Source organism: Dicentrarchus labrax, unplaced genomic scaffold (assembly GCF_905237075.1).
Source record: "Dicentrarchus labrax unplaced genomic scaffold, dlabrax2021, whole genome shotgun sequence".
Taxonomy (NCBI): Eukaryota; Metazoa; Chordata; class Actinopteri; family Moronidae; genus Dicentrarchus; species Dicentrarchus labrax.
The window spans coordinates 26,990,808-26,998,668 of NW_026136707.1; positions in this window are offsets into that span (position 1 = coordinate 26,990,808).

A 7,861-nucleotide genomic window follows, 5' to 3' on the forward strand; every position below is an offset into this window, starting at 1 on the left:
AAAAACATTATGTCCTGGATTTATTCATTCTTTACCTTATATATTATGCAGAAGAAATGAGCTTTAAATATTCAAGCAGTCTTACTATTATCAGCCCTCTGCTCCATTGCTTTGGCAGGTATCCACTGTTATCATTGCTGGGAAGGAAATTATAGCTCTATCATCTGGCCCAGAAGCAGTGTCAGCCCACCCCAGCCATGACCTCCACCATCCCAACCGCTACTCCCAACCAGCCTCTTTTCATCTTTATTATACAGGTTGGAAGCGCTCAGCGCATCTCCAGCATAATAAAACTGGATGATCATTGTTCCGGCCTTTCTGAAAGTCAAAGCAGGTCAACAGTAGTCCAGATCACTTCAATTGAACTCAAGACATTGCCAAGACCTTGTCCAGTCCAGGTTAGAGGAAGAGCTGGTCCAAATGAGATCAAGACCATTTTCATGACCAGACCATAGCAAATGTATTAAAAAGGAAGGCCAAAATAGTTTGTGTGTGTGTGTGTGTGTGTGTGTGTGTGTGTGTGTAAAAGGATACCTGAGTAGTTTCTATAGATGTGCCTGCAGGAGCTGTGGAATAATGCACTCTAGCATTGCTAGGGCGGCTGTGGCTCAGAGGTAGAGTGGATCGTCCTATAATCGGACGGTTGTTGGTTCGATCCTCCCGCTGCATGTCGAAGTATCCTTGAGCAAGATACTGAACCCCAAACTGAAACCGATGCTGTGCATCGGTGTGTGAATGTGCATGAATGAGGTAGTTTCTGTTTGATGGACTTTGCCATCACTGTGTGAACATACAAAGGTTTAAATCAGTTCAATTGCCTGTAGTGGTGAGTAAAAAATAAACCAAATCAAATTACTCAATTTATGATATTTTCCTGATCCTCTAGCCAATTCTTCCAATTCAGGATCATGAGGGGCTGGATCGTTGTGATTCTGATATACTTGCTCTCGTAGGGAATCCTGTCTTAGACCACGTTCACACCGCAAGTCTTAATGCTCAATTCGGATTTTTTGTTCAGATCCAATTTTTTGTTTGGCTGTTCACATTACCTTTTAAAATGTGGCCTATATCAGATTCTAGTGTGAACTGTTTGCTGTTTCGAACTGACCCGCATGTGCAAAAAGCAATCACAATGACATCAGACGCAGCACGCTGTTGCACTAAAGTTAGGGAGGTTATGGAGGAAGTAAGCATTTTCGCTTTTATTTCAAAATGTTTGTGTAATGGCAGCCGTAACATTAATGAGCAGGTGGTGAGAAAGAGAGCCAAATTGGCTATTTTGGCCTTTTGCGGGGTTACGGCTGCAAATGACTTATTATTATTAACTTATTATTAACTCGCCGGCGCATAATTGTGACAAATGTCGATGTAGATTGACGTAAAAGTCGCATCAAATCCGCCTTGGTTGTTCACACTGCAGCCGCATTGAAAAAGTTAGACCTGGGTCTGATTCAGGACCACATATGGAAGTCATCTAAATCTGATTTGAAAAAATCAGATTTGGGCCACTTTTGCCTGCAGTCTGAACGTGGTCTTAGGCTTCACTGCGCTGTAGATCATTAATAAAAATCTTTAAATAGCAACAAGTTCCCAAGTCGTCATATATCCACTTCAAAATTTGATGCTGTACGTATCACTCTAGCATCATTTGGGGAAGAAGTGAAGGTAGCAAGAAAAAATGCAACGTACAGTTAGATTTTCAAAATAAAGCTTGTGTAGTTGATGGTCGCAAGTTGATTTCTGTGTGACTAGTAAATGTTTGTCAGGATAATCCCTGGCTGGCACCCTATAAAAATAATATAAAATACAATAAAACAAAAATAATTTTGCGTGCAAAAGCCATCAGAGTATGCCAATTATTTCGTTCTTTATACTATGTTACCTGACTTTCATTAGCATTATATGAAGAGGATGGTCACTGACCAAGCGGCAGTATTTGACAACTTCAGAGTGAGTGTTATAAATACATTTACAGGACATCATATATATGCATTCATTAGAGTCAGAACACAAACAGACATTTCTATGTCAAGTTATCTATTGATCAGTTCGTATCAGAGGTGGTGAAAGTACTGACATTACCTCAAGTAGAAGTTCAAAAACTATGAAAAAATGTTCTGGTAAAGTAAAAGTACTGATTGAACTTCTTTACTTAATTAAAATTGAAAAAAGTACAGACTCTGCAACTCTACTACTACTTGGTTTCTCTGAAGGACATCCCTACTGGCTTTCTGTGCAAAGCTAACCGAAAACCCTTAAATACGGTCTTCCTCTCTTTTCTGGTTTGTCTTTTCATGTCGTTTTCATTATGTTCCGTCTTTCATGCATGATTTGCAGCGGTCTTTATGTTGGGAAGGCGTGCAGTGATGCAAAATAATCGATAATTCCCCTCAAAAGCATTAAAAGTAACTAAAAGCCTGGTTACAGAGATTTGTTTAAAAATGAATATTCAATGAAAGCACAGATACCTGAAAAAAGTACTTAATTACTTAAGTAATTATTTTGTTACTTCCCACCTCTCATTGATATAGGAATACTCTGTGTGCTTCAGTACTATTCAGCCACGAATGACAATGCTACCATGCAGGTATAATGTTTACTATCTTAATTTATTGGGTTACAATACTAGCATTAGCTAATTAGTGCTAAACAAAGTACAGCTGAGGCTAATAGGAATGTCACTAGTTCCAGATTCCTTTGAGAGTCGATGAACTGAAGACATATTGAGTCATACTTGCATTATATTGAGCAGTAATAGAGTAGCAAAGCAGACATTTTTCCTCCATGGGAAAGTCACTGATTAATTGTCAAAGTAATCCAGCTGAGCACTTTACATAGTGACCTGTACCGTGAGGTTCTGAGCACATCAAAGCTCAGACTCCCACCTTATCCTCCATGACTGTGTACATCCCAAACAGGGCCAGACACATGTGGTGTCAGAGGTCTAATCTCCCAGCATCCCACACTGGGGGAAAAAACGTGCTCAGCTCACAAATCAATCAATAGCAATGAGGCCCAGCTTCAGGCGAGGCCAGGTACCACAGGGGGTTGTAGTGGGCTCAGTGCCAGGGGTCTGGAAGAGCCTCTTTATGCTTCTGTGTCATTTAGACAGGGTAAGCAAGACCTCAAGCAAGATTTCTCTGTTCCTCTTTCTCTCTCTTAACCATCGCCAATTAAAGCGAGCAGGGTTTTTTTCTCCTCTAATAAGAGTCGATGATTAACAGAGAGCTGGCAGGAGTGAGCCTCCTGAGCCGCAACAGACAACCACAGCAGCTCCAATGGGCTGCAGAGGGTGTTTTACATCTTACAGAGGCGTGGACTCGAGCCACAAATTTGATGACTTTAGACTCGACAAAATCCAGATAGACTTGCAACTGGACTTAGATTTGAAATACCAATGGCTTCACTTGGACATGAGCCTTTTGACTTTAAAAGACTTGATACCTTCCCCCAAGCCCAAAGATGAAAAGGTATGTTATTTAAAACAGTGTGAGATGAATCAATTAATTCCCTTCATTTCCTGAATCGATATTCAGTGTTATTCCCAACAAGCTGACAATCTATTTCCCAAATTTGTTTGAACCAATCCAACAGCATCCAATCAAGTTGCAGTCGAGAAAGCTAATTAGCTAGCTAATGAGCTATGTAGATTACCTTGCTAGTTAGCTATCATTTTATTAACATTAGCTGAATTCAGATGTGACTATCACTTTTATCTTTTAACCATCTTCAAAATTTGGTCTTTTCATACATAAGTTATTTCAGGACACTTTTCAAATAGAGCAGGTCTAAACCGAACTCTTTATAACATTATTCACAGAGACCCAACAGTTCCACCATGAGCAAGACCTTAGCGATGGCGGCAAGGAAAAACTGCCTGTTAAAGAGGCAGAAACCTCGGACAGACCCCAGCTCTAGGTGGGTGGCCGTCTGCCTCGACCAAAATATAATTTAGTTTTGTTCATTCTGGTGTTGAAATGGCCTTACATTTGGTGAAGACTACATTATGATTTGTCTAGGACTTGGGACTTGACTCTGCATTTGCCTGCCTTGACTTGAGACTTGAGTGCAAAGACTAGAGACTGGAGCTGGGCAATAAAAATAAAAACTCTAATCTTTCATAATAATTTAGAAAAATCTATTTATTTTTTTTTCTTAAAAACAATCTTCAAAAGACACCATATCTTGGGCTATGTGATCGCGTATGTAATGTTTTATCACTGGGGTCTCTTCTTATATGGGATACTATGGGGAAATTATTCTACATGTTTTATGTAGAGTGACTTTAGTGGATTGGGGAGTCCTTGGCAGCTGTATATTTCCACATTTCCACATCCAGTACAAATAATATACATTTTACACTATTTCATTACTTTAAATGAGTCAAAGGTGTCAATATCGGGACTGTAAATAAAGCAACTTTATATAAAAAAAAGTTGGTGATCAAAAACATTGCTCTGAAGCTCACTTCGAAAAATAGTTTTCTAATAAATACAGCAACTTCTGACCAACCTACAACAATTTCAGGCTTTAGATGAACAACTTCTAGTTAGCCCCACCCACTTCTGGTTTCAACATTACCCACTTCCAGTGTAAGCAACGCCCATTCTTGGTACAGATAGGAATACAAATAATTTAATTGGTTGAAAGGATACAGATAATAGGGTAATCGCTCTTCCCCAAACTATTCCGTTTAGTTTAAATCTCCATTTTGAGATGAATACATTTTTGGCATCATTCAAATTAAAATCGACTTTTCTCAAAATAATTGCAAAATAATGACTTGGTTGCACCTCTGACATCCTGCTTACATAGCCGATGTGACACTGTACCATAAAGCATTTCTCTGAATCCAGAGACAGGATGGTAAGGAGAAGTGAGGATTTAAAGGTTGTTAGGTGCAGGAGATTGGCCCAGCAGGGGAAGAAGGAGCAGCAAAAGATATTTAGAGTCCTCTGTATGCACAGGGAGATAGCTGCTGTCTGACTTAAAAAAAAAAAAAAAGAACTCCATCCTCCTACAGACACTTTGTGTTTATTGCATTGTGTGTGGGAGATAGACACAAAGACATGCTGCTACCACATTGGGCCATCCTTTCCTTAATATATTAGCTCATTTAAATTCAATTTAAGCCATCCAGTTTTCTAAACTGCTTATCCTTTTCAGGGTTGCGGGAGGCTGGAGCCCAAGCTGCAAGAATTGAATTCCTCCCAGCCACTTTTGCCTTTTCTTTACATACATTTTGAATTAACAGGTGAGGTGAATATTGGGGCCTCGCTGAGCAGCCCCGCAGCAACGATCACCCGTCCTGCTAACATGCCCTTAAGCAAGACACTAAAGCGCTCCCTACGGCTCTGCTGATAACCCTTTGTTCTGACCTCCTTGTGGAGAAGCCAACCAAGATGATGTTTCTTTACCACTGATACAAGAAAAAAATCTTTATAATCTTTGTATTCTGTTGCAGTGTGGCCTAATTTGACCTAAGTTTTCTCTCCAGTAGACACTGAATACAGCAAACTCTGGTATTTCTTTTGACTTTTGACCCAGGTAAATGCTGCAGGACACATCAATTGATGAGACAGAGACATGAGTTTCACTATTAAAGTTTGATATTGTATTGATTGAATTATTATTCCAACAACTGTGGTTTTCAAGTTAAGTTACAAAGCTATTGCTACTGTGTGTTCAAAATAATTCATGCAGTAATTTTATATTAGGATCTTTTCATTTGGTCCACAAACTTCCACCAACTTACTTGATTCAAATTGCATTTCCTTGGAGAGCCACAACAGTGATTAAATATTGCACTACCATAAAGCTGTTAAAGACAGTTAAAGTGCACAATGAAATTGTTAATGCTTATGTTTAGCAGGTGTAATGTTTATCCATTTCCACCCATTTCCACGTTACTGGACTTGAGGCTGCTCCTGCTGGCTCTCTTCCTCTCCTTTGGAGCAACCACAGCACCCGTTGTAGTAGGCTGGTCCTGCTGATCTGGCTGGGTGTATTGTCTCAAGGTTTGCTGCTCTTTAATCCAAATTCCTAGCTTCCCTTTCTGACGACTATAGGCAATTTCAGCCTCAGCACCTGCAAGTGCTGCTGTTTTAGTTAATTTTGGGTTAGCTCTAAATTCAAATCAGACATCAATCAATGGTGTTTTCAGCAATAGTAGAGTATAATGATAGATTAAAACAAATGTAGCAAGTTAGAAGGAGCTACCGGCTACTGCACCTACATGTGCCCTTTGCCAACAATTAAGTAGCAGTGTTTTTTAAAGTGACCACCAGGGGGTGCAGAAAGTTTGAGGGAAAATACTAAAACATTTAAATCAAATTACTAATCATGTGACATCCCCTATTATATTATAAAATAATTATAATAGTATAGAACATATCGGAATCTTATTTGCCATGCCAATCTTTCTAATTGCCTGCCAGTCAAAACATTATTCATCATATAAATCGACAGTGTTGACCTGGTAACAGCCTGCCACAAAGCTGTTGCTCCTCAAATGTAGCTAGTTGGTTTTCTTGCTCAGTAGCTAGTTCAGTCTGTAGGGATTTGACTTTGGAGGGTCACCAGTTTAAGTTCAGCACAGACCACAGTATGGAGGATGGCCTGGTAGCTAGAGAGTTGCCAGTTCCACCACCTGGGCACTGCCAAAGTGCCATTAAGCAAAAATGTAGCAAAGCAGCAGCCCATCACTCCACATCTGCATGTCTATAAGCCCTGTGTGTGCATGACTGTATTTTGGGCCTATGTGTGTAAAACACAATGATTGGCATGGAACTTAGATAACTGCAAAAGTGGAGCAGAGAACTTATTCCTGGCCAATAGAGCAAGCAGCCAGAGTCAACCAAAAATCACCAAACTGTCCACTGTGGACACTACATTGGTTCGAGCATGCAGACAGGAATGTTGGCTGGTTAAGGGCCAGTATCAGATACCGGCTGTATGTAGGGACAAAAAAGGTCCCCAAAGTCTTTGCCAAACAAAGACATCCTCCAAGTCTGTGCTGCCTTTTATGCCTGACAGGGTTCAGTAGCCAAGTGGACTCGGCTGATTGGTCACTGGTGCCAGATGTTTTAGGCAACCTCCTGGTGTTCTGTCAGCCAGGCCCAAAGCTGGCTCCAGTGCCTGGCGAGGATTTGTGTTCCTGTTTAGTGGGAACTATCTGATGCTTCACAGGGGCTCATGGCATGTACCACTGATGATAGGTTTTACCTCAGTTGGTCTTAAGCCTGGAGAACCTGAAGGGTCAGTGAGAAGAGTGTCTGAACTCAGGTGCATTACACTTGAAACCTTTAGTCCTAATCTCAGCATTCCAGTCTTATGCGAACCCACCAAGCCATGTCAAATGATTTTGGTTCCTGATTTGAGCCTTGATTGCTTGGGTCTGAGAGGAGGATATTCTTGGGTGGCCCATCTAGTGTACAAAGGTCCTATGGCTGTTTTTGATCACTCAGCTGTCTGGTCTGTGGTCATCTGAGCAAAGTCAAGTTTGGGGTGCAAGACTTAAAAGGTCCAGTGTGTAACATTTAAGAGGATATATTGGTAGAAAGGGAATATAATGTTCACAGGTAGGTTTTCATTAGTGAAACAATAAGAATCAGGTTTTCATTACCTTAGAAGGAGTTCTTTCAATTGTTGAAAGGGAGCGGATCAACTTCCATGGAGTAACATTTGAGCAAGCCTCAGTGAGAACCTTGAACCACAACTTTCTCGTTTCCTGTACTTTTTTGCTTTTTGGGTGGCTGTGGCTCAGAGGCAGAGCGGGTCGTCCACTAATCGGATGGTTGTTGGTTTGATCCCTGGCTCCTCCCGCCACGTGTCAAAGTGTCCTTGAGCAAGATAAAAATAA